Source organism: Pseudorca crassidens, chromosome 10 (genome assembly GCF_039906515.1).
Source record: "Pseudorca crassidens isolate mPseCra1 chromosome 10, mPseCra1.hap1, whole genome shotgun sequence".
Lineage (NCBI taxonomy): Eukaryota > Metazoa > Chordata > Mammalia > Artiodactyla > Delphinidae > Pseudorca > Pseudorca crassidens.
This window is the reverse complement of record NC_090305.1, coordinates 27,308,578-27,334,847: the sequence shown is the minus strand read 5'-3', so window position 1 is coordinate 27,334,847 and position 26,270 is coordinate 27,308,578. Positions and strand designations below refer to the sequence as shown.

At 39.2% G+C, this 26,270-nt stretch overlaps 1 pseudogene; it reads left to right on the top strand.

Moving 5' to 3' along the window:
• The first annotated feature begins 11,165 nt into the window (after positions 1 to 11,165).
• On the top strand, positions 11,166 to 11,841 carry LOC137233015 (large ribosomal subunit protein uL1 pseudogene; annotated as a pseudogene).
• Positions 11,842 to 26,270: the final 14,429 nt, after the last annotated feature.

Genomic DNA, 26,270 nt, shown 5'->3' with positions numbered 1-26,270 from the left:
CACCAGCGCATACAGCGCCAGTCTTTCTTGACTTAATTCCCTATAACAAAACAGTGCCTCTTTCCATTAAATAGACCAATCTGGCAATCAATCCATCAATAAATGCTCTGGGAACTGAAAAGGGCAGTCATGAATCTTTGTCCTGTGAACTGACAGCAATTTAAAAATTTCGGTCACCGCTAACCCACTTAACTACCAGTGCCTTGGTGGTATTTAAAAATTCCAGAAAACTCTGTCCCCTCTTTGTGTGACTATTCCACCCCACCCTAGGTCCATTTTTTAAAGAAGAGACTCAGCAGAATATTGAAGAGAAAAAAGATGACCTCTCCTATCCATTCTCCTCACTTCCCCAGCCTAACTGTTCAAGGAAACAGACTGCATATACTGGGTCAGGGCAGGCTGGATATAGGAAAGGGTAGCTTTGCCACTTGGGGTCCTGACGGAAAGCTGTGGTATTGTCTTGCCTGGAAAAGCAAGGGAATAGGAACAGCGATCTTTCCAGGAAGCCCTGCCCCTCAGAGACAGAAGAAGAGCCCAGGGAACTAGTGGAGGCCCCTCAAAGTGTTAGTGGCCAATGATTGTATGGTTAAAATGACAGCCGTTATTCTTTTTCTACTTTTGTGATTCTGCTACCTGCCCGATAGCTGTGTTCTAAACCGTTAGAGGCACAGAAGCATTCAGGTCTGTGTTCAATAAAGAAAACAAAAACAGAATGATCAGAGAAGGCTTTTGCTTTTAAGATGCTTCCTTTTTTCATAGCTTGTTCTTAAGCTTTATTGTCCTGTAGTTATAATACTGAAAACAAGAGGTTCCTGGCTGCAAAGGCCAAGGGCTAATTGAATGAAAGTTCAGACCATTAAAACTTGAATGTGTCAAGAAACCTGACTGGTACCACATAGTACTAACCTTTCTACTGTTAACAGTTTTCAAAGTTCTAAGCAAATAAAGATGTAGGTCATCGTCTATGAAAAAAATCATTTAAAAAATATGTGGACTCCAGACATCGTTTAGCATGAAAATATTCTCCTCTCGTTAACATATATCAATTACTTTCAGAATGTCTCTGCCACACTATAACCCGATGAGGAATGTTATTATTTTTTTAATTGAGAGAAAATTGCTTAAGAATTTTCATCAAGAGATCACAGAAAATATTTTTACCTAACAATAATTCTTAAAATCATTCGACTTTTATCTTCAATCTTACACAGAAAAGAGGAACATAATCAATGAATATCTAAATTTTCTAGACTAAATTCAGTTAACAAAACACACTAGTAAGGAATTCTATAATAAAGGGGTTTTATAGTTACACAGTAGAAGAATTTAAAATAAAGAAAATGTAAAAGTAATGAATTGTGACTTCATGAGTTTATCTAGTTCCATTTTTTAAATTTTACCGTTATTCATGGCTTTAAATTTTTTTGAAATAAAATAGAATAAAGCTGAGATTCTGCTGCAGTTCCAAATTTCATCACAAAATAGTTTCCATTTACATGAAAATTCTCATACTGTAAAATATACATGTGAAACAAAAATGAATATTTCAGTTTAATAAGTAGTAGGAAAGCTATATACACATAATGTGGGCTACTAATATTTCCTTAATGAAATTTCCACATTGACTTTTATTCCTTTTATTATTAACAATACATATGTATTTAATATGGCATTTTCATATGCATATCTGCTAAGTACTTAATGTAGTTATATACCATGTCAAATGTTTACCCATAATCAGATAAAAAATTAGATCTGGCTTATAGAACCAGCTTACTTCTCAACCCATAGTTGTGACTAGTTGGGGTTCTTAACACCTCAATGGGGTGTTATTATTTATTAGCCTTGGAAACAGAAGTATAACTATAACTACAGTGCATATTATTTACCAGGATTTTGGGTGTCTTCAGAGCCTTAAATGGACAGCACCCATCATTTAACTTAACCAGCCATTAGGACATAAGTGAATTAATGGACTGGTCATGTTTAGAGTAATTATTTATTATCATATTTAATAGACATTGTTAACATACCTACTTTTGCCTTGTATATAAGGTACTCAACACTTTTTAAATAAATGAGTAAATGAATGTGTGTGTGTTCTTTGTCCAAAGTGGGCCAAAGGACCTTTTACTTTTGATTTTTTTTTTTTTTTTGATACCCATTGCTTCAATCTGGCTGGCTTCTTCCATGGTAATTTATGGATAACACATTTTAATGAACAGGGAAATATTTCCACTCTATCACATTAGTTGCAACTAGATGCATTTAATATAAAACAATAAAAACAAGTAGGTAAGTATCATAATTTCAACAAAAGTAAAGTTATAATTGTTATCAGTATCATAGTTTATAGTTAAGGAAGGTAGGTCACCAAAATCTGATTTTCAGTGTTACAGTCAATAATAAAGCAATGAAAAAGCTTTCCAGATTAACTACCACTGGCCAAGACAATTTGTCCAAACCTCTCATGCTTACTCAAAATTAATATACTTAAACTTAGGAAAAATTGAGTCAAACTCCTATAAAAAGAAATGTTCATTTTAAGGCTGTTTCAATAACCAATTTAAATGCCACTTCTATGGCTATTTCACTAGAGTTACCATTTGACTTAAGTTTGGTGGTTCTCGAAAAATAAAGGAAAACTGAATTATTCTATATCTTCTTCTCTGGAAAGATCAGATTCCTGGGAAGATGCCTAGTCTATTCTCCTGCACCCTTCTTTTCAGATGCTTTAAAAATGGGTAATTCTTTCTGGCTTTGCAGTTCCTTTTTCCTTTCCCTTCTTTGAGGGTGTGTTTTCTTCACTGTCTAAGACAGAACATGACCCTCTAGCACCTATGAGTATCCTGACCCTAGTGTGAGAGTGATTAGAATTTGACTTTTGTCACCTGGCGCTTTTAAAGTAAATGTGTCAATGAATTATCCTTGTTAAAATGAGTAAAACAATATAATTTCATTACCCTATATTTTCTTCCTTTTGGGCTTCTTTGGAGGCATTTTTGACCAGTGCAATTTTTTCTTTTTCTTTTTTTTTTTTTTTGCGGTATGCGGGCCTCTCACTGTTGTGGCCTCTCCGCGTTGCGGAGCACAGGCTCCGGACGCGCAGGCTCAGTGGCCATGGCTCACGGGCCCAGCCACTCCGCGGCATGTGGGATCTTCCCGGACCGGGGCACGAACCCGTGTCCCCTGCATCGGCAGGCGGACTCTCAACCACTGCGCCACCAGGGAAGCCCAACCAGTGCAATTTTTAAAATGTATCAGCATCCTTTACACAATGAATATGCCATCTCCCTACGTAGGCCAGGTCAATATATGAGAGGTGGCCTGACATAGTGACTAAGAGCGTAGACTCTAAAGCCAAATAACCTGGGTTCAAATCATGGATCTTTCGTTTGCTTCTGTGTGGCCTTGGGCAAATCGCTGAACCTCTCTGGGTCTCCATTTCTCCATCTGTAAAATAAGGATAATAATAGATACCTACTCACAGAACTACTGTCAGAATCAGAGTTAATATATATAAATTGCTAAGAGCAGAATAGGGGCATGGTTAGTGCTATGTGAGTGTTAGCTATTGTCATTAATACTTAGAGTTGGGACAAACCATATTTTTTATCTAGATATCAGTTTCTCCTCAGTTTGTTGAATCCTTCCTATATGTCAGGCTCTGTCTTAGAGACTGAAGATAAAGCGAGGCATACAGCATTTTTCTTATGAGTTTCTCGCAGTCTCCTATGAAGATCCCAGCCATTATAATATGGTAAGTGCCCTGATGTAAATGTGCACGAGTTATCCCAACACAAACCAGACCCAGGTCCTGGGAACTGAGGGGAGGAGAGGGGAGAGGGAGAAATCAAAGGAGGGGTTGTAAAGGTGGAAGGGAAGGGAAAGGTGGAAACCAGGAAGAGGAGACTTTACGGTTCTGGGCGAATTAAAAATATTTGGGGCAGGATGTGATTTTGAAAACTAACCAATGCCATTTATATTTCTGGTTATTCCTATACCTCTGCTCCATTTTCGAGGGCACCTAACATTTTGTCCATACTGCCTCAGGGAAGGAACTTGACCCAAGGGAATGCAGGCAACAAAGGAATTGAACTTTTATACAAGTTCTCAGTTTCAAAATCCTAGGCCTTAAGGAGGACTTGAGGTTTAAAAGTATATCAGTCCGGACCTTTTTCCTTCCTCCGCGCGCACACACACACACACACACACACACACACACACACACACACACACACACGGAGACACAGACACAGACACATTGGAGCCCATAAAACAGTTCCCAGTTTGGTGAAAGAAGGAGAGGATTAAAGAAGAATTGAAGAAAGGGTAGCTATCGTTGCATCTCTCTGAGAAGGGGCCACATCCTGGGGGTGCGTCTGGTGATGGAGGGAACCACGTCTTCACCCCAGAGGAAGGTCCAGGGAGGAAGCCCACCCAGCATCATGCAGAAGCAGAGGTGCTGTCTATGTGGGGTGTGTCTAGGCAGATTGTTCTCAGACAACCTCACAGGGTTTTTCCAAAGGAGATTCTCTCAACATGGCCTGGAGAGACCAGGATGATGTGTGTGGGAGCAGAAAACAAAGAAGCAGCTATTCCTGCAATCCATAGAGATATAGCAAAAAAAAAAGGATATTTCAGGCCCACCCAGAAGCAACCCAGGTAGCACGCAAGCAATGCAGGTTGGACCCACGTACACACAGGAGGAACATGACACACATGACAATCAAAGACCAGATGGGATATTCAGATGTACCACTTGGAGTCCAGTCAGGAGGACAAAAACCTTTTTAGGGATTTCAAAGAGAGAGGATTTAATAAAGATAACAGGTGAAACAGGTGTTAGAAAGTTGAAAGAGGAGAAAATGAGACACTGAATCACCCAAATACTAGTAATTTGAAAAAGTAGTGACCACCCTATAGATGAGAGAACAAAAGGAAAGAGGTGAGGTTACCTGAATCTGGGAGCTTGGAAGAGGGCATCCCCCTCCCCACAGTTGTTGCTTGAATGTCTGAGATTAATGCTGGTGGTACCTCTGAGGGGGTAGAGTTTGGCTAACGCTGGGATTGCAAAGAAGCTGGAGGCTAGAGCCATAACCTTCCTATTCTGCTGGAGGGTTGGGGACAGGAATCGGAAATATCTGGAGCATCTTTCTGTCTCCTCTTCCTTCGAATTCTGAGCAGTATCTCCCATTGTCAGAACCTAATTAGAAGCTTGCTGGCAAAGGGTTATGAGAAAGATAGTTTCAGAAAGGCAATACAGAAAGGTGGGCATCTCTGCAGCTGCCAGCGTCCACAGATGGCGATCCAGGCCACATGGTCCCCCACACAGTTTGGTGGTACATAAACCTTCTCCACCCAGTTCTGGGACACAGATGCAAACCAAGAGGACCCTGAATGGACTGAGATAAAATTTCTGCCACGTTTAAAATGAAGGCTCAAATATATATAAAATAAAGTGACATTTCTCATATATCCAAATTGACACAAAGGCATTCATACCTACTACTTTTAAAAACTGTATTTCAGCTACTTCCCATGTGCATCGCAGAGGATTCAAAAGGACCAAGACACTTAAGAAAATTTGAAATAACCCCCCATAAAAGGCAGAAAAAAATAAAAATAAGTAGGGCTTCCCTGGTGGCGCAGTGGTTGAGAGTCTGCCTGCCGATGCAAGGGACACGGGTTCGTGCCCCGGTCCGGGAAGATCCCACATGCTGTGGAGTGGCTGGGCCCGTGAGCCATGACCGCTGGGCCTGCGTGTCTGGAGCCTGTGCTCCGCCACGGGAGAGGCCACAACAGTGAGAGGCCCGCGTACCGAAAAAAAAAAAAAGCTAACTGTATGCGTAAATATTAGTATCATTTATCTTCCTACCATGCCCATTCTCCCTGGGCAATATCTTCTTGTATAATTTCAACTATCATGTCTTTTCTTGTGGCAAAGACCAATAGCCATCTGATGAAAGTCCATTGGGCATTTGTCCTGGGTGTTTACCTGTGCCGAGGGTTGGCAAACTTTCTCTGTAAAGGGCCAGATAGTAAATATTCTAGGCTACACAGGCCATATGATCTCTGTTGCAACTACTCTGCCATTGTAGCATGAAAGTAGCCATAGACAATATGTAAGCAAATGGCCATGACTGTTCCAATAAATCTTTATTTACAAAAATAGGCATTGGGATGGATTGGAGCACACATTCCTGTAGTTTGCTAACCTCTAACCCAGATTAAATTTCTCAGCATTTCCTGCTGTTTGTAGCTATATGATTAAGTTCTCTCCATTGGAGGAATAGAAGTGATATTTGCCATGTCCAGATTTTACCAATAAAAACCAGCCCTGTCCTTACTTTCCTTCATGTTATGTCCTCTTCTTCCTGCTGCATGAGATGACAATGAGGCCCTAGGGCAAGAATTCTCAACCTTGGCTCCACTGGACCTTCATTGTGAGGGGCTGTCCTGTGTGTTGTAGGATGTTTAACAGATCCTTGGCTTCTATGTACTAGATGCCAGTAACATCTCTCCTAATTGTGACAATCAAAATTGTCTCCAGACATTGTTACATGTCTCCAGGGGGAGAAAATCACTCCTAGATAAGAACCACTGTCTTAGAGTTGCCAGAAACACAAGATGGAAAGTACCTGGATCCCTGAATGACCATATGGAAGAGAAGTGCACATTTCTCCAAGCTAAACTTCTACTACATTAAACCACTGAAATTGGCGGTGGGCGTGGAGGGTAGGAGGGTCTATTTGTTAGCCTACCCTAACACAGTACTGATGAATTCCAAATCCATATCTCCACTGTTTTTCCAGCCTCTGGCCTTGCTCTTTTTTATTCCATTCTCCACACCACAGAAAATCATTCTGAAAAGCAAATCTGATTTGCACATCACAAATAAAACACTTCGTGGCTTACTGTTGCCCTTACAATAAAGTCAAACTCTTCTAGAAGATTTACAACATCCTTCTGACCTGGTGTTTGCACTCTTCTCCAGCCTCCTCCAGCTGTATCTAGTATCTCTGTTTCCCCCATCACATTCCCTCCTCCTCCCAACCACATACACACTCCATGGTCCAGCCACACAAGCCTTTTATAAATTCCTGAAACTCTCCATGATCTAAGATTTAGCTTATTAGTTCTCTTAGCTTGAAACCTTATGTTCTACCTCAGCTCCTTCACAAGCCGGCTCCTGTTTATCTTTGGGGTGTCAACTTTGAATTCACTAATTTGGTGCAACTTTTATGAGTTTTCTATTGCTACATATCATTTTGCCACAAACTTAGTGGCTTAAAACAGCATCCATTTATTTGTGCACATTTCTATAGATCACAAGCCAGCCAGGCTTAACTGGATTCTCCGCTTAGACTCTCAGAAGGCTGAATTCAAGAAAGCAGCCAGGATGGGAAGGATCCACTCCCAAGCTCATTCAGATGGTTGGCCAAATTCATTTCCTTGTGGTTGTAGTATACTAAGGTCCCCATCTCTTTGCTGGCTGTCATCCAGGGGTCACTCCGAGCTCCCAGGGTCTGCTCTCAAGTCTTTATCACATGCTTCCCTCCATGTTCAAAGCCAGTGACAGCCCATCAAATCACAAGTATCTCTCTGACTTTTCCTTCAGCTACCAGCTGGAGAAAACTGCTTTCAAAGGGCTCACAGGATTAGATGGTGCCCACCCAGGTGATCTTCCTTTTGATTAACTCAGCATCAACTGATTAGTGCCATTAATTACTTCTGAAAAATTCCTTGATCACCCAAGTTAATATGCTTATGAATGTGATATCACATTATATTCAGAGTCCCCGGGGATTAGGGTGGGAAATCATGGGAGTTCATCTTTAGAATTGGTCCTACCACAGAGGCCTTTTCTGATTCCCTAAACCAAGTTGCTTTTCTCTCCTTTGTGCCCTCATACCATCATTTATCCCTATCATGTCACTTATTAAAGACTTTTTAACAATAATTTGCTCAATTATCTTTCCTATCAGACAGATAATCCCCAGTTTCCATAACTGTAACATGAGGATAATTAAAGTATTCACATCATTAGGTTGTTATAAGGGTTAAATGAAAATGTCCATGTAAAACAATAACTGAGCCTGAGACATACTAAGGGCCCAAATGATGTTAGCTGCTAATATTATTGCAAATATTGGAATTGTTAGTATTAAACATCATTAGGTTTTGAAGTGGGAATCCATATATCTTGCCTATTATTGTACTCTCAGCAACTAGCCCAGCGCCTACCTGGCATATGACTGGTAAGACACGAATGATGGGCAAATGAGGCAAATTCAAGGACTTGTCCAAGGTCTATAGAGAAAATATGTAAGGTTCTTTCTAAGAAAAGAGACCATCATAAATTACTGGGAGCCCCAGAAGTGTTTTCAGATTCACAGTGCCAGAAAGAAAAGGGATAGGTGCAAAATATCTCCTGCATTAACACAGAAAGTCATTGTCATATTCAGTCTCCAATGTATAAACCCTGTAAGCATGTTGCTAAAACCAAGCTTTTGAATAAAAGAGCAATGCAAAATAAAACTGACAACTTATTGTCTCATGGACAGCAAAGCCTTCTTGGTACAAAGTAGCATATCCTCAAACAGCACTGAAATGGGTATAAATACTTATTGTTCCTCATTATCCTAATTATCTATTTAAAGCCTATTTACTAGCAGTTAAGATGTTTTCTTTTTTCTGGGGTAATGGAGAGGGTATGGAGACGCTGCATTTCCTTTCTGGCTTCCTAAATGTTGTCTCTAATTAGTTAACTTCCATTTACAGTGGAAGATAAGTTCTGTTTTCTTAATGAATGACAGAATTCCATTGAAAATTATAGTCTTTTATCCTAGAGGTTATAAAGCCATTATAAAGGCTTCGAGACAGAAGACTGTTATCATGGTTTTATTGAAAGCGTTTTGGAGAAGATTGCCTGTGACTGCCTTAGAACAGTATTATGCTCAGAGCATACTGTATATAAGCTTTCCCTCTAACGCCTGCTACCCTGTATGAAAGCATGTATTTAATTGTTACATGGACGTATAACTCCTAGAACAAATAACAGTAACTTTGGGAATTCCACATTTCTTTACAAATTGGTCAAGCTAAAATTCTAATTATCAGCAACAGATCATAGTGAATAACAAAGACTTTCTTGAACCGAGAAATTTTTCTTATAAAATCCTCTCACAGTCATTATCAGAATGGCAGCTAATCAAATTTATTCATCTATTTATTCATTCAACAAATATTTATTGAGAACTTAGTATATGCAGGTCATATGCTAAACATTTAATAGAAGATTCTGAATAATTTCAGCCCTAGAACTTTAAATCTTATTCAACTTTTTGTTTTCATTGGTCTTGTTTCTTTAAGATTCATATTAATTTCTAGTCCTAGACCTGAGAGATTAATGCTCATTTCCTGGCTATACAGCAATTCTTTTTATGTACTTATTTTTTAGTGAGTCCTTGACTAGAAATATGGTATTTTATTTTATGCATTAATTCATGTATACCCCTAGATTCTTCAAAAATAAGATTTAATACAGCTTTCAGAAACTTAGACAAATAATAACATACTACATGTTAGGAACAGCAAGAAATACAAAGGCAAATTAATGATAAAGGTATAAAATAGAGCCAGAAATAAGGCTAAAACAAAATAGAGTTATGAATATTTACGGTACTACAGGTAAGTAACAAATTTAACTCTGAGCTTTCTCTAATAGCAAAATGGAAATTGAGCATTTATTCAATTCACTGTGTTTGTGCTTAAGACTAAGCCAAAACAGTTGGTCGGCAGAAATACAACTATTTCTGAAACTTAGATTAAGGGAGGAAAAACGTTTTTCAAAAGAATCCTTGGAAAAAGAACTACGCATGACATTCTTTCAGCAGATTAGAGTTTCTCAGCCTCGGCACCTTTGAAATGAATGAACAAATAGACAAATTGCGTTAAGTGTGATGATGAAGACAAAATGACAAAGATTTAATTTAGATAAGAAGAGATAAGGCAAACCCCAGGAATGGAAAAGAATATGACCTGAAGGATGATGGTATTTACCCAGTCCAAAGCGGGAGGGGAGAGCATTCCTGGTGGAGGAACTGCGTGTGCTGAACCCCAAGGAGGGACAGAGCTTGGCGTCTGTAGGAGCTGTCAGAGGTCAGTGTGGCTGCCATGGGGTGAGTTAGGAGCAGGTGAGTCAGGGGTGGGAGTGGGGATGAGACTGCAGGAATGTTCCAGACCTGCGGTCCAACTGAAGATCCTGTGTTTCATTATTAAATGCAATAGAGAGCCAGTGAGGGGTTTTTTGTTGTTGTTTTTTTTTGCGGTATGCAGGCCTCTCACTGTTGTGGCCTCTCCCGTTGCGGAGCACAGGCTCCAGACGCGCAGGCTCAGCGGCCATGGCTCACGGGCCCAGCCACTCGCGGCATGTGGGATCTTCCCGGACCGGGGCACGAACCCGTGTCGCCTGCATCGGCAGGCGGACTCTCAACCACTGCGACAGCAGGGAAGCCCCAGCCAGTGAGGGTTTTTAATACAGAAAGTGATGAAACCAATTGGGGTTTTCAGTCCTCAAAACCTCTTCCTATCTGCCCTTTAGAACTCTTTATCTCCTTTCTTTTTAGGGCTCATTTCCCGTTGGAAACAGGTGAGTGATTTTGGGAGCGTGGAAATAAGTGTTTTAAAATCTTATTATTGATAAAAAAAAAAAAGCAGGTGCATGTCCGTAGGATCAGGTGGACAAAGAATGTTGGCAAGATCCCAGGGGGCGACGCTAGTATCTGCCCGGCCCCCTGACCCTCAGAAACAGGTGTGAGCATGATAATCTTCATTTTCAAAAACCAGGGATGCTGAAGCCCTCAGTGAAGACACCCACATAAAGATCACGTCAGAGCCACTTTCTTCGAAGTCGAGGTTTCGAATTTCCGGGAAGGAGCTGCTGATAGTGGATCTGGCAGTCAACTGATGTTTGGGTATTTGCCACGTCATGTTTTATCTTTAGTATATGGCTTCCTTGGGAAGTGAACTTGACATTTTATATGTATTCCAACCATTTTTGTAAAGTATAGTCAAGCATGTTTCTGTTTTGTTTTTCATTGAGATATAATTGACAAATAGCATTATATTGCTCTTTTCCGGTTATCGCAGCGCGAGGCACCATGAACAGCAAAGTCTCCGGCGACTCCCTCTACGAGGTGGTGCGGGAAGTGCTGCAGGGGAACCAGCTCGAGCGCTGGAAGTTTTTGCAGACGGTGTAGCTTCAGATCTGCCTGAAGAACTATGACCCTCAGAAGGACAAATGCCTCTCAGGCACCGTCCGGCTTAAATCCACTCCCGTCCCAAGTTCTCCGTATGTGTTCTGGGGGACCAGCAACGTAGTGATGTGACAAAGGCTGTGAATATTCCGCGTATAGACATCGAGGCACTGAAGAAAGTCAACAAGAATAAGCAACTGGTCAAGAAGCTGGCCAAGAAGGATGATGCCTTCTTCTCTTCAGAGTCTCTGATCAAGCAGATCCCACGAATCCTGGGCCCAGGCCTGAATAAGGCCGGCAAGTTCCCTTCCTTGCTGACACACAATGAGAACATGGTGGCCAAAGTTGATGAAGTGAAGTCCACAGTCAAGTTCCATGTGAAGAAGGTGCTGTGTCTGGCAGTGGCTGTTGGCCACCTGAAGATGACACGCGATGAGCTTGTGTTCAACATCCACTTAGTTGTCAACTTCCTGGTGTCATTGCTCAAGACAAAGTGGCAGAATGTCCGGGCTTTGTACATTAAGAGGACCATGGGCAAGCCCCAGTGCCCGTACTAAGGCACAGCTTAATAAACCATACTCCCACCATTAAAAACAAAAACCATAAAACATAATCTTGGTTTCAGGTGTACAATATAATGATTGAATAGTCGTATGTATTGTGAAATGAGCACCACGATAAACCTAGTTAACATCCATCATCATCTACAGTCAAGTGTTTTGAAAATGCCTGTGAACTGAACTTAATTTTCCATACAAACAAGGTTAACAATTTCCTTTCAGAGAGATGAAAAGAACAGTATAGGAGACTAAACATGTGTTAAACAAAAACTAATCTGGGTTGGGCTTCCCTGGTGGCGTAGTGGTTGAGAGTCTGCCTGCCGATGCAGGGGACACAGGTTCGTGCCCCGGTCTGGGAAGATCCCACGTGCCGCGGAGCGGCTGGGCCCGTGAGCCATGGCCGCTGAGCCTGCGCATCCGGAGCCTGTGCTCCACAACGGGAGAGGCCACAACAGTGAGAGGCCCGCGTACCACCAAAAAAAAAAACACAAAAAACTAATCTGGGCTTAGTTAAGGAGAAACTTCGTTCAAAGGGGTCATTCAAAGGGGTCAGGAAGGGAAGGGGGCCTATTGCGGTAGGGAGAATCCCCCAACTGGAAGATCTGTGGGATCTCAACGGTCCAGCAGGAAAGGATTTTTCTTTAATACAGGATGGGGAGTAAACAAGGCTAGAAGGAATCTGGTGTGGGGAAATAAGTGGAGTGGCAGGACAGTTAATCCAGGAATGTCTTTCCTTTGGGTCAGCTGATTCTCAGAAGGGTGGTTAAGGAAGGCTTGTACACTGGCTCAGAATGAGCATAACTCAGAGTTCAAGGGCTTGGGGGAAGGAGACCAGCTTCACTCTAGTTTGATCAAGTCAGGTATTTTGTTCAGATTAGTCAGTGGGTACAAACAGTTCAACCCATCATTTATGAGACAAGGAATGAGAATGTGGAGGGTGTGTGTCTGGCATTGCCAAAGGTCAGCAAGGGGACATCTGGCTCTTATCTAAGTCATATGGGGAAAAATGTTTCTTGTCAGTAAGGCATTTCCCTGCACATAGAAGAGTGGGAGGATTTCTTAACCATTGCTGTTTCCCAAGAACACAGGGCTCCCGTAAAGTTTAACATTGTCACATGAATGAGATTGTTCCCACAACTGATGCACAAAATAAGCAAAAAATACTGAGACTAGCCTAAAGAACTCCAGTTCACGCTGTGTTAATTTTTAAAACTATGAATGCTCCTGTGATATCAAGGAATATAAATATTGATGACATTAGTATAAAAATGCCCACGTTACCTTCTTTAGAGATAAAATGGGAAAAAGCCACTCCTATTTAAATAGGTAAGAGTCATCTAGATTTAGCATACAATTGTTTATTTAAAAAAAAGAGGACAGATATGGGGTATAATCAATATGTGAAGTTGAATGTTGCTTTGGATTGATCAATGGTTTTAAACAAAATGAATCTTTCAAGTGTGAGGTTTTTTTCAAAAAAAAAAAAATCCTATGCCTACCTAATTAAGCCATTGGTCCTGTCTTCTTTGGTATTTTAAAGTACTTTTATCCATGCAACCCCCCGAAATGGCTGTTTTGTATGTTTGACAAGTGTATCATTTCTCATTTTTTAAATTCATAATAATTATTGCATAAGAAATGAAATATATGTTGTATGAAAATATTGTAACATTAAATTTCAAATTAACTAGAGTCCTAGAATTAAAAGTAATAATTAAAATATTATTTATATGATTAAAAACCACTTAGAGGCACTGGCAGAGTAAAGTAGTCATCAAAAAGGATGCCCAATTTAATATCTAATTAAAAGTTCAGCCAGAAAATTCTCTGTGGCAATTCCTTAATAGCTACCACCTTGACAATTTTTAAAAATTGAAGTATAGTTGATTTACAGTGTTGTGTTAATTACTGCTGTACAGCAAAGTGATTCAGTTATACATATATACATTCTTTTCATATTCTTTTCCATTATGGTTTATCACAGGGTATTGAATACAGTTTCCTGTGCTATACAATAGGACCTTGCTGTTTACCCATTCTATATATACCAGTTTGCATCTGCTAACCCTAAACTCTGAATACATCCTTCTCCTACCCCCCACCCCCTTGGCAACCACCAGTCCGTTCTCTCTGACAATTTTACTAACTAATTTTTGAGGAGAAATTTATTTCTGGGTAGGTTTTTTTTTGTTTTTTTGTTTTTTTTTTTTTTTTTGCGGTACGCAGGCCTCTCACTGTTGTGGCCTCTCCTGTTGCGGAGCACAGGCTCCGGACGTGCAGGCTCAGCGGCCATGGCTCACGGGCCCAGCCGCTTCGCGGCACGTGGGATCTTCCCGGACCGGGGCACGAACCCGTGTCCCCTGCATCGGCAGGGGGACTCTCAACCACTGCGCCACCAGGGAAGCCCCTATTTCTGGGTATATTTTATCCTACCTTGTTCTTATCTTTTTATATAAACACATAAATGCCACATAAACAGAAAATGCTGCCTTGAAGTTTGCTAAAATGTGTAACAAACTTCCAGCAATAATAAAAGGGAGTATATAAAACCCCAAACCTCCCAGCCCCTCAGAACATGTCTGTAGGCAGGACTAAACTCTGCAGATCTAATGTACAGAGGCCAGCTAGTCACAAAAGCTCACCTGTACAGACCCACTAAGGATAGGTCTAGGTATACTGTTTCTAATCAAAGGAGCAGATGAACTTCAGTCTTATTTTGGCCATGTAATATTGTGGCCCAGGTTTTAAGTTGACTAAAACAAAGACAAATCTGTCGGAAGACTGTTCTCCATGAGTCTCCTGTGTTTCTCTCTTTTGCACTGACTACTCTGGTCTGAACTAGCTCTTGGAGGTTGTTTGTATTGTAAACATTCGTGGGAGATAAAATAGTGTCTACTTCTGGGGCAGGGGATAATCATGCTTCTGTTTACTGCCCTTTATAAAAGACGTGTTCCAGGGGAACACATGTGATCTAGGGGAACAGTTCCATTTTCTTAACTCCTTGCACTTTGTCTTCCTAATCGAAACTTGGCACCGACAGTGATCACCGCAGTGGAAGAAGGGATGAGGGCGGTGGGGATATTTGTGGATGGTGGAGATGTGTACATGCAGGTGACAGGGAATGAAAATATGATCAAACAGGCAGTGAGATCAAAAAACTGAGGGAACTTCCTGCATATCTTCACACACTTACAGGAGTGGCATAAATACACAAGGTTTGGGATAAAATCATCTATAGAGGCGGGGCTCTGGAAGACGATCTCTGCCCCCAAAACTTTTTTAAAGTTATTTTTAAATGTTTCTTGAATAACTAGTAAACAAACAAGCAATTATAGGGCACAGGTTTATCTGACTACTAAATATTTTAGGAACTATAAGGCACAGATTTACCTTACTAAATAAACTAGTAACCATAGGGATTATATTTATTTTCCCTATAACTCATTTCACAAGGAAATACAAAATGGATGAAATATTATGCAAATATAGAAGATAATTCACAAAGATACAGGAAAAGTACAGGGTTATGTCATGATGAATGTTTTTGAGTCATGCACCAATTACCAATTCCCTGAAGAAGAAAAAAGTTACAATAAAAAATAATTTCTCATTCTCATAACAGGAATTAATGTAACCCTTACTGTTCCTCTAAATTTTTGCACCCAGAATTTTCACATTACTGTCTTCAGACGTATACTTCCTTTCCAAATATCAGCAATAGCTCCCAAGGCCTTGATAAGCAAGAGAGCGTATTCTACTGCCCTCTGCTGGAAGATGGAGTTATTACCCATCAACTGGAGAGGAAATGGCTGTTCTCTCCATAATCCCTTCAACTACTAGTTATCACCAGACAGCTAATGTATCATCTAATGTAGGTGATGGATATGGATATAGATAGACAATATATGAATAGATTGATGGATATCTAGATATAGATAGATAGATACTAGATGAATGGTAGATAGATGATGGATAATAGATGATAGATAGATAGAGATGATAGATAATTGATAGGTGTATAGATAGACTATTATTCAGAGACAAGACTGAGCATATTCTGCCACTATACTAGATCTATTTTCCGGTCTAAGTCAAACTTCTATAAACCTGCAAAATAAATCTAGGATAACACTTTTTAAATGGTAAGCACTTGACAAGTAGGGAATGTGGAAGGAGATGCTCCTAACCAATGTACAGATAACTGATAAGCTGAAGATGCTCAGGAGAGGGGAAAGATCTAGGTTAGACACAGGAAAATTGTTGTCAAATCTCCATTTACTTATGTGAAGTCCATGAGAGCACTTCATACAACATTTAATAAGCAGCTGCATTGCACTGTGCCTTAGATCACCCACCTTTAAAGTTTTTACTCCAACATTCTGAGCACACTGAGGGTGACAAATAAACTGTGTGTGCTTCTGTGTAAATTTTCTTAAAATATGGATGCTATATTTAATGTCATAGAATTATCAGAAGCATAGATTTAACTCAAAGTTTCCAGAAGGGTTATGTGAAATATAATGGCTTAAAAATTTGATAGGTCTTAGTTTGGGAACATGCTGTATCCTCCCTTGACAGGTACTGCTGACACTCCCTTCTGAACGATGCCTCCATCCATGACTCACTGGGGTCGTGTTTGGGCTGGAACACTGGCTCAAGGGTGTTATCCCATCATCAGACAGGGAACAGGCATGGGTTTTAGACTCAAATAAACTTGGAATTTGATCTTGGCTCTAACAAAACATTGAATAACTGTTAGAGCAAACACTTGTGTAGTATGCACCGCGTTTAAGAGCCCCTTCACGTACTTAAGCCCCAGAGTTAGTAAGTCATGCAGTCTCTTCCCTGAATTATATTATCCTCATTTATAAAATGAGAGTAAAGAGACACAGCTTGCTGGATTTGGGGCAGGATGAGGGGAAACGTATACAGAGTGTGGAGCACAGATCCTCGTATCTAGTAGGTGCTGAAAAAAAATGTTGCTGGTATTTTTGTCCCTTAACGACTTGGTCCTTATGTCTACCTGACATAAGGTATGACATAATGTCTGACATATGTCTACCTGACATAATGTCTACCTGACATAATGTCTACTTGACATTTATCCAGTTTCTAACAGCAGTAAATCACTCAATAAAGCCACTGCAGAGTCTTTCTGCAGAATTCAGGGCTAGAAGAAAACCCAAAAATGACCTTTCCTAGACCCTCCATTTGGAGGGTGGAGACCCAAGAGCATGTGAACAGCTAGGAGAAACTGGAGCCCCTGTAGAGAATCGGAAGAGAGAGAGAAACACCCTTCTTTTTACATGTGCTATTGCTTCCCCAGCTCTTTCCCCCTTATTTATTCGTGACCAACTTGGTTAGACACAGCCATAAGACGGTTTCCCTTTCTCCGACCTAGCTGAGATGATGTTCGCAACCAGAGCGGCTATGAAGGTGGGGTTTTCCTACTTCCAGCACTCACATCTTAACTAATGGAGTAATCCCATGACTTACCAAGACCTGGACCAGCCCACCCTATTTGAACTTGGTATTTATTACAAGAATCTACATGTCCCAAATGCATAGAACAAGTGAAAATCAATCCATTCTCATGAGTCATTATTTAGAAGCAACGTGAGATCCGGGGACCACAGTAGAGATGTATTAGGTTGTCATTCTTGACTCACAGAGTCTCTTGGGCAATGAGGTTTCCTCCCTGCAGGTTCAATGGCTTTAGGAAAGATGTGTTTTATTTCCTTTCAGCAGGCATGTCTTCAGCCCAGATTACTCCATTAATCATTCCATAATGTCCTCCCCTGTACAGAATGTTTACACTCCTTGGTTGCCTTAACCAGCTGAAGTGGTTCCTCCAAAGGATCAAAATGTTATCCTTCAAATCTTTCCTCATGTGTCTGTGGCTCCAACCTGCATAACTATGTAACAGATGGGATGGTGCCATGACTACGCCTTACTTGTGAGCCACGAAATTATGTGGTTCATTCATAAACCCTCTGGTGAAACAGGCTTTTATGACTCTAAGTTGGAAAATTTGAGGGGATTTCCACTTAACTTCATGTGAGTTTCCATGGTACTAATCAGTACATTCCAACTGCATGTGGTATCTTTATTTCTTAAAAAATACTCTAAATTACTACCCCTGTAAATATAATACAAATTTATATGGCGATAAAGTCACATTTAAGAATTCTTCACTTCTCAAAATATACTATGTTTCCTTTTTTATAAGTGATCTTTTAGTGTCTTAAAAATATGCTTTGTTTTGTAAACACAAAAAATAGCAATTTTACTAACCTGGTTTTTGAAGTCTTATTTTATCAGCTAATTAAGAACGTGAGAGAAATAGGTGCTTCATATATATTTATGCATATTTTTCTTTCTTTTATACATACCTTGTGTTTTTGTTTGCTTCCTGCCATTAAATAGACTGAACTTCTTCTGACACCTTCTTGAATATATGGGAAAATAGCTTTTTTTTTTTTTTTGAAGTACAAATGTTATATTAGTTTCAAGTGTACAACATAGTGATTTGACATTTATATACATTATGAGATGGTTACCACCATAAGTCTAGTTACCATAATTTAAAATTATTGCAGTATTTCCTATCTTGTACACTATATCCCCATGACTTATTTTATAACTGGAAGTTTGTACCTCTTAATCCCCTTCACCTATTTCACCCTCCCCCCTCCATCTGCTGCTCTCTGGCAACCACCTGTTTTCTCTATGCATCTGTAAGTCTGTTTCTGTTTATTTAGTTAGTTATTTTAGATTCCACATTAAAAGGGAATCATAAAGTATTTTTCTTTTTCATCTGACTTTTTTCATAACACCCTCTAGGTCCATCCATGTTGTCACAAATGGCAAGATTTCATTCTTTTTTTACGGCTGAATAATATTCAATTGTGTATACATATATACATACTACATCTTCTTTATTCATTCATCTGTTGATAAGCACTTAGGTTTCTTCCATAGCTTGGCTATTGTAAATAATGCTATAATGAACATGGGGGTGCATATGTGTTTTCAAATTAGTATTTTTATTTTCTTCATGTAAATACTCAGAAGTGGAATTGCTGGATCATATGATATTTCTATTTTTAATTTTTGGAGGAAACTGTTTTCCATAGTGGCTGCTCCAATTTGCATTCCCACCAGTAGTGCAGGAGGGTTCCCTTTCCTCAACATCCTCACCAACACTTATTTGTCCATATGGTCTTTTTAAATAAAGAGCAAATTATTATCTAGGCTCAAAAGCTCCCATCAGTTAATCAGTAAATGTTTACTGAGGACCTACTGTGCTCCAGACACTCTTCTAGGCACTGGGGATGTATCAGCAAATAAAACAAACTGATGTCCCTGCCCTCATGGAGCTTGCATTCTTACTTGTGTTACCTAATGGAAGATCTAGGAAACAAGATTTGAGTTCGAATCTTTATTGTGCAATTTATTCTCCATTGATCATTTCACTTCTCTTAGCCTTATGGCTTTCCTTCCTATTAAATAATTGTTTTTTAAGATACCTTTCATCCACCTCATTTGAGTGTTTTGAAATTTAAAATAGCAAGGATACAGAAAGCCATGTACACAAAAGAATAGAGGAGGCATTTATGGGATACAGTAGGGGTAAGATGTATTGTCTACCCTCAAGGAGGTGTTAATCTTGTGCAAGGAGATGGCTATGCCATGAGATATATAATGATTAATCACTAAACTGCGTGCTGCTGACTTTAACTGCAGTTGGAGAAATCAAGGAGCACTAACTACTGGGGGATGATTCAAGGAGAAGGTAAAGCTTGGACTGGTTCCTAAATAATATTGAAATTGGGAAGAGAGTAACAAAAGTCACTAATGGGGATTGGAATGATGTAACAATTATGAAATGTGCAATTATGTAATGATGTACAATTATGAAAATTGCTTGACAAGGACTGAGAGAAACAATAAGCCCTATGAAGGGCATGGAGAAACATTTTGGAGGCCTTAAAGTCCAGACAGAGAGTTTAATGCAATAGAGTGGAAGTCTCAAGCATGAAGGGGAGACACCAACAGTGCTGTCTTAGGAGGGTCTAAGCTAGGTACTGAGTCTGCTGTAAGTTTCCCTCAAAAATAGGCATGTCCTGACATTGTCAGCCTCTCCCAGGGATCAGAAGCCTTCCTTTTCCAGACTTAGTGAACTTCTGAAGTCTTGGAAGAAGAGGAGAAATATATGTACCCCTTGTGCACCAGAAGAAACCTGTCATCACTATACCTCTAGGTCCTCCACCTGCAACTATTTGGGAAGATCCAAAGGTGACACAAAAGTCTTGACTCAGCCTCCCTCTGTAAACCTAAAGAAGAACAAATATTAACATTCTACCTCATTTGCTTTTTATATATCCATTTGAGAACAAACTGCAGGCATAATGCTGCTTCATCCTGGAATACTTCAGTGTGTGTTTCCTAAGTGTAAAGGTATTCTCTCTTTTTTTAAAAAAATTAATTTTTATTGGAGTATTGTCGATTTACAATGTTATGTTAGTTTCTGCTGTACAGCAAAGCGAATCGGTTATACATATACATATATCTGCTCTTTTTTAGATTCTATTCCCATATAGGTCATCACAGAGTATTGAGTAGAGTTCCCTGTGCTATACAGTAAGTTCTTATTAGGTTATCTATTTTATATACAGTAGGCGAAGGTATTCTCTTATATAGCCACAACACAACTTTCAAAGTCAGGAACTTAGTATTGATAGGATACTATTTATAATCTACAACCTTATTTAGATTTTGCTAATTATACCAATAAGGTCTTTTAAAGAAAAAGAGAATATCAAATTATGCACTGCATTCGGTTGTCCTATCTCTTTAATCTCCTTTAATATGGAACAGTTTCTCCATCTTTCTTTTATTACATGAGCAATTATTTTGTCATATATCTCTCAAATTGCACGTGCCCCGTGTTCCCTCCTCATAAGGGAAAAGGAGTAATTTTACAGTAGAGACACGTGGCAGACACCATTGGAGCCAAGCAATCAGCATTAATAGCACCAACCATGACAGAGGCTGACATCATTTGCCTCCTGATAGGATGCAATGAGAACACATAATTTCTGTGCTATTCCTACCCAAAATTCATAACATGAATCTAATTTTGTTCTTTTATGTCTAGTAATATGCCCAAAACATTCAAGCAAAATGTCTCTCCTTGCATTCTCCCCTTGTCTATCTGTCATAATTGCAGAATGAACCATGTGTCATTAGATCACAAGGACTGAGTTCTACCACCTCTATTTTTTTTTTTTTTTTTTTTTTGCGGTACGCGGGCCTCTCACAGCTGTGGCCTCTCCCGTTGCGGAGCACAGGCTCTGGATGCGCAGGCTCAGCGGCCACGGCTCACGTGCCCAGCCGCTCCGCGGCATGTGGGATCTTCGCCGACCGGGGCACGAACCCGTGTCCCCTGCATCGGCAGGCGGACTCTCAACCACTGCGCCACCAGGGAAGCCCCTACCACCTTATTTACTTCATGATTTACTTCATGAGCAAGAAAAGGGTGAGTGCTACAAAGACAACTCCAAGTATATTTTTTTCATTTGTAATCACATCTGGGTGTCAAGGCTCCCATCGTTTCCTCTACCCTTTGTATCTAACCAATTATGTTCTCACTATTTCTCTGGATGTAAATATGTACACCCATAATCTGGAAAGTTGAAGTGAAAATTTAGTTCCTATCCAATGTCCCAGAATTTGGAGAAAAGAAAAAAGATTGCTTATTATGTTATTTTTTATCTGATTCCTTGAAGCTGGTGTAGACTTTTTCACTTGAATTAAAAGGCCCAAAATATTTTTAAAATATTTGTTAAAGTAAATTTTCTTTCTCTTTTCCCATGAATGCTCCAAGTATAATATTGCTATTATTTGCATAGAAATTGAAAGCTATATTTTTCCCATTGTCTAATAGCAAACTATGCCAAAGTTCAAATTTTCAGAGCCATATGAAGTTTCATTCCTTATGAAACCCAAGCTACATGCTAATGAAAAGAAATATTTTCTTTATCAGCATTTGCTATTTATCTTCCTTCACCATATTTCATTCATTTCGTATCAGGGATTAATCTGAAATGTCTGATTTTAATTACAAATCCCCTTTATACAAAACTTTTAAATATGATTTTTTTTTTGGCCACGCCATGTGGCATGTGGGATCTTAATTCCCCAATCAGGAATCGAACCTGTGCTCCCTGCAGTGGAAGCGTGGAGTCTTAACCACTGGACTGCCTAAATATGATTTTTAATATAATTTATTCCTAACCTGAGATCTTGTGGATAGGGAATGTCAAAGGCTTATAACAACTTTCTTTTAAAGATTTCAAAAGTAATGATCCAGGGAATAGGCACGTGAGAACTGCTGGGAAAAAAATCAAAGAGGTAAAAGCAAACATAAATCAGTAAGTAAAAGTAGAGCCCGATTTGCTTTCCAAAAGAATGGTCTACTCCCTAATGATACAAGTCGCTGCATGGGCCCAAGGGTGTCCCTGAACCTTGCCATTCCTCCTGATTTCCTTACATAACAAAAAAGATAACCAGACCTCTGTTGCATTAGTTCAACTAGAGGTAGCTCCCCCCCCAAAATTATAGTAAATTAGTAGACTATATTTTTTAACCAAAACCATTCTTTTTAAACATAGTTTTAATAAACCACATAATGAAATTTCACACCTAGGTTTTAGGATTTTGTTACAATGTCTCTAAAATAATTTTAAAGTAATTAAGTAGTGTTATGAAACCAAAGGTGGTATTATTGCTGCTTTTTAAAAAATCAACTCATATATATAAGGTTTGAATGAGTTACACCCCTGAACAAAAATATTTGACCACATCAGTAAGCCAATTATCCACCATCCTATGCACATTTCTGGTCAACCGGGAAAATAGATATATATTTTTTTCTTTTTTCCTGCCACTGAGTGAGATCGTTAGCTGGATGAAGAAACAAACTACTGAATGCACTTTGGAGGCATGGACATGCATTTCTGCATCCAGGAAGAGCGCAGTCCCCCTGCTGGAGCCCCACCCAGCTCTGGCTGCCTCTGGCTTACACACGAAGTCTTCATTCAGGTCCCAAATTCAGGAGTGTCGAGTTGAATTAGTCATCTTGAATCATTTCCTTAGCTTTAGAGCTCCACCTTCAGATATAACCATGGGAAAAGATCAATCAAGGGCACGTTCCAGTATCATTCACAGGATTTCTCAGTTGCCATTGGGAGGGGGTGTCTTTATATTTTCATAATGCCTGGCACACATTCCTCCTGCGCCTCTCTTTGTGTTTTTCCTTCTCTGCTGCTTCCCTTAAGTTGTTTTTTGTTCATGTTTGTTTGTTTGTTTGGTTTTTTGCTTCCCTTAAGTTTTAGCTGCACATCTACATTCTCCTAGAAATTCTTTATGAATACAATCATGTTCTGACTAGTACTAGCTTTCCCTCCTACCCGTTTCCCTGGGTCAGGCATTTACATATATAAGAGGGTTTCAGTCTCGTATGCATTGCTTCTCTAATTAAATACATATTCCCAAAGGACAAAGGAATCCTACTTCTATTTCTTCTCATTTCCAGATCATCCAGCGGCTAGTGCAGTACATGGGATAACACCTAGACACTTAGGGATAACACCTAGACAGGGATAACACCTAGACACTTAGGGATAACACCTAGACACTTAGGGATAACACCTAGACACTTAGGGATAACACCTAGACACTTAGAGCTCTGACACAGAGAAATGCACAGTTCATTCATGTATTTGATTTTCATTGTTGAGCTCATTCTTCTGTGGTTAAGTTACACTGATACGGAAGTCAGACACATTTGAAAACTGCATTAAATGAAGAGAAACACTCAATTAGTATTTTCATCAGTTACTGTGAGTTATAAAAGCTCATGAACTACAGTCATGGCAAAACTGTAATCTGGTTCTATCAACTGCAGTACTTCATTATTCTTATATTTCTCTCCACAGAAGAAAGAGCAAATATTGTATCCATCATCACAAAGCTTTTAAGAGAGTGTGCCAATGTTAACGTGTGTGTTAGGGGACGTGCTTGTGTCTTTAGATGCTTTTAATCAGTAGACCTGTGGAATTAAAGAGAAAGATGCTTAAAAAGTCATTTGCACGTGAGAGTTAGTAATGAACTACAGAAGCAAATTAGGTGAAGGTGAAAAACTAAGAATTAGAAGGTGGAAGAACCGGGGTTTTGTCCCAGCCCAGCACTTGTGATCTCAGGTGAGGCATTTCATCTTCCTGAGCCCTAACTTGCTCCTCTGTAAAATGAAGGGCCTGGCATAATGATTCCTTATGTTCCTTCCAGCTCCAATACTGGCCTCCCAAAGTCCTCACACAGAACAGTTAGAACTAACTGTTCAACCTAGGGCTGCTTCCTTAGAGCTGGCTGGATTTAGTTGAATTGAAATTTACATGGAATAATACATATTTTCAATTTATATTAAAAATATAAACTGTATCACTCTAAAACTACACTATAGAATATTTTTCTTTCAAATCCTGTAGGAAAAAAAAAAAAGAGATTGACAGTACTAAGGCTTCTTTCTTTTATGTGCCCTAGACTTGTTTGAGGATTATGATTTAAAATCTCTTAGAAAATTACAAAGTTATTCCAAAATGTCCCATCTTAGTGGTTGGACCAGCAAACCCTAGACTACTGTTTCTCAGCCTCAGCACTTTTGACCTTTTGATGATTCTTTGCTGTGGAAGGTGTCCTATGCATTGTTTAACGTTTAGCAGCATTCCTGGTCTCTACTCACTGGATGCCAGTATCACCCCCTACACTCCCAATCGTGACAATTAAAAAATGTTTCCAGACATTTCCAAATGTCTTTGGGGCATTAAGATCATCTCCACATTGAGGACCACTTCCTAGACAGAAAGTCAACAGCCCACCCCTGGCTCTATCTGTTTACCTCCCTTTCTGTCCATTTTCTAACTTTCTTTCCCTATTCATCTTTGTTCCCTTTCCTCCATTTGATTTCTTTTTTTCTCTTCCTTTTATTCTTCTCTGTTTCTTTTTTCTGTCTCTACTGCATCTGATTTAGCTTTTCCATTGTCCAAACCACTGGCACTAGGAGGTCAGAGAGAAGCTGACTCTGGACCTTGCTGAGCACCCATAGAATGGCTATAAGGCTAAGGGGACAGCGTTGAAGTCAAGGGTGGGCTCAAATCCTTTTTCTGCAACATTTACTCGTTCTGTGACAATTTGGCAAAGTTGCTTAATCTCTTTGGGCCTTGGTTTCCTCATCTGAAATGCCTTTTTCATAGACCTTGTGAAGATTAAATTAAGTGAGCTAAACTATTTAATGTCCTTAGCTTAGGGCATGAAACATGGGGAGGTCTCAATAGGCAGCAGCTATTACTTAATAACATTATGTTACTAGAAATGAGGAAGCTATACCTCAGTCACAGTGAAGAGATTTTAAGAATATAAGAGCTCACAATAGAAATTAAAGCATTATCACTATATATATATATACCATATATAGTATATACTACAGTATATATGTATATACCGTATATAGTATATACTACAGTGTATATATATATATATATGTATATATATATGTTGATGCAAAAAAAACCTTTTCAGTTAAAAGTTGAATAAGTTCCAGTGATCTAATGTATGGTGAAATTATAGTTGCATTATGATTGTATTATATTATTATATTATATTATATAATAGACTTGAAAGTTGCTATGAGTAGAGCTTTAATGTTCCCACCATAACAACAACAAAATGATAATTACATTAAATGAAGGGTGTAACTAACCTTATTGTGGTAAACATTCCACAATATACATATATGTGTATCGAATTCACATTGTTTGCCTTAAAATTATACATTGTCATATGTCCATTGTATGTTGATAAAGCTGGAAAAAAATCAGTAAAGTTTTAACTTAGAAATAAAAAAAAATTAAAGCATTATTATTGTTAGTTGTCAAAACAGGTACAATCTAATTAGCCGAAGAAAATAAATGTAGAATAAAGGGCCAAGTTAGTGATGGTCATCCTTTCAGTCTTTCTGCCGAGTTACATTAAAAAATTGCTAATTCCATCCAAGTGTCTGAAATGTGACCGTTTCACGGGAACAACTGCATTTATTCTTGAATGTAAGTCAGTGGTACTAGAAAATATATTAATATAATAATCATTCCAAAAGTAATTGCTCTCTTCTTCTATTGAAGAAAGAAATGTTAGCTGGAAACAATAATTAAACTCACTAAATAATGTTTGGGGAAAATTTTTGAAACACCCTGATTTCCAAAGGCTTGAGCTGATATGCTGCTTCCCTTCAGGTTGAATGTGATTTGGAAGGCCTCTTTTTGTAGCCAAAGTCATTTTTGTTGTTGTTGGAATCACTTGGGTAATAGGTCACTTTGCAGCCAACATTATA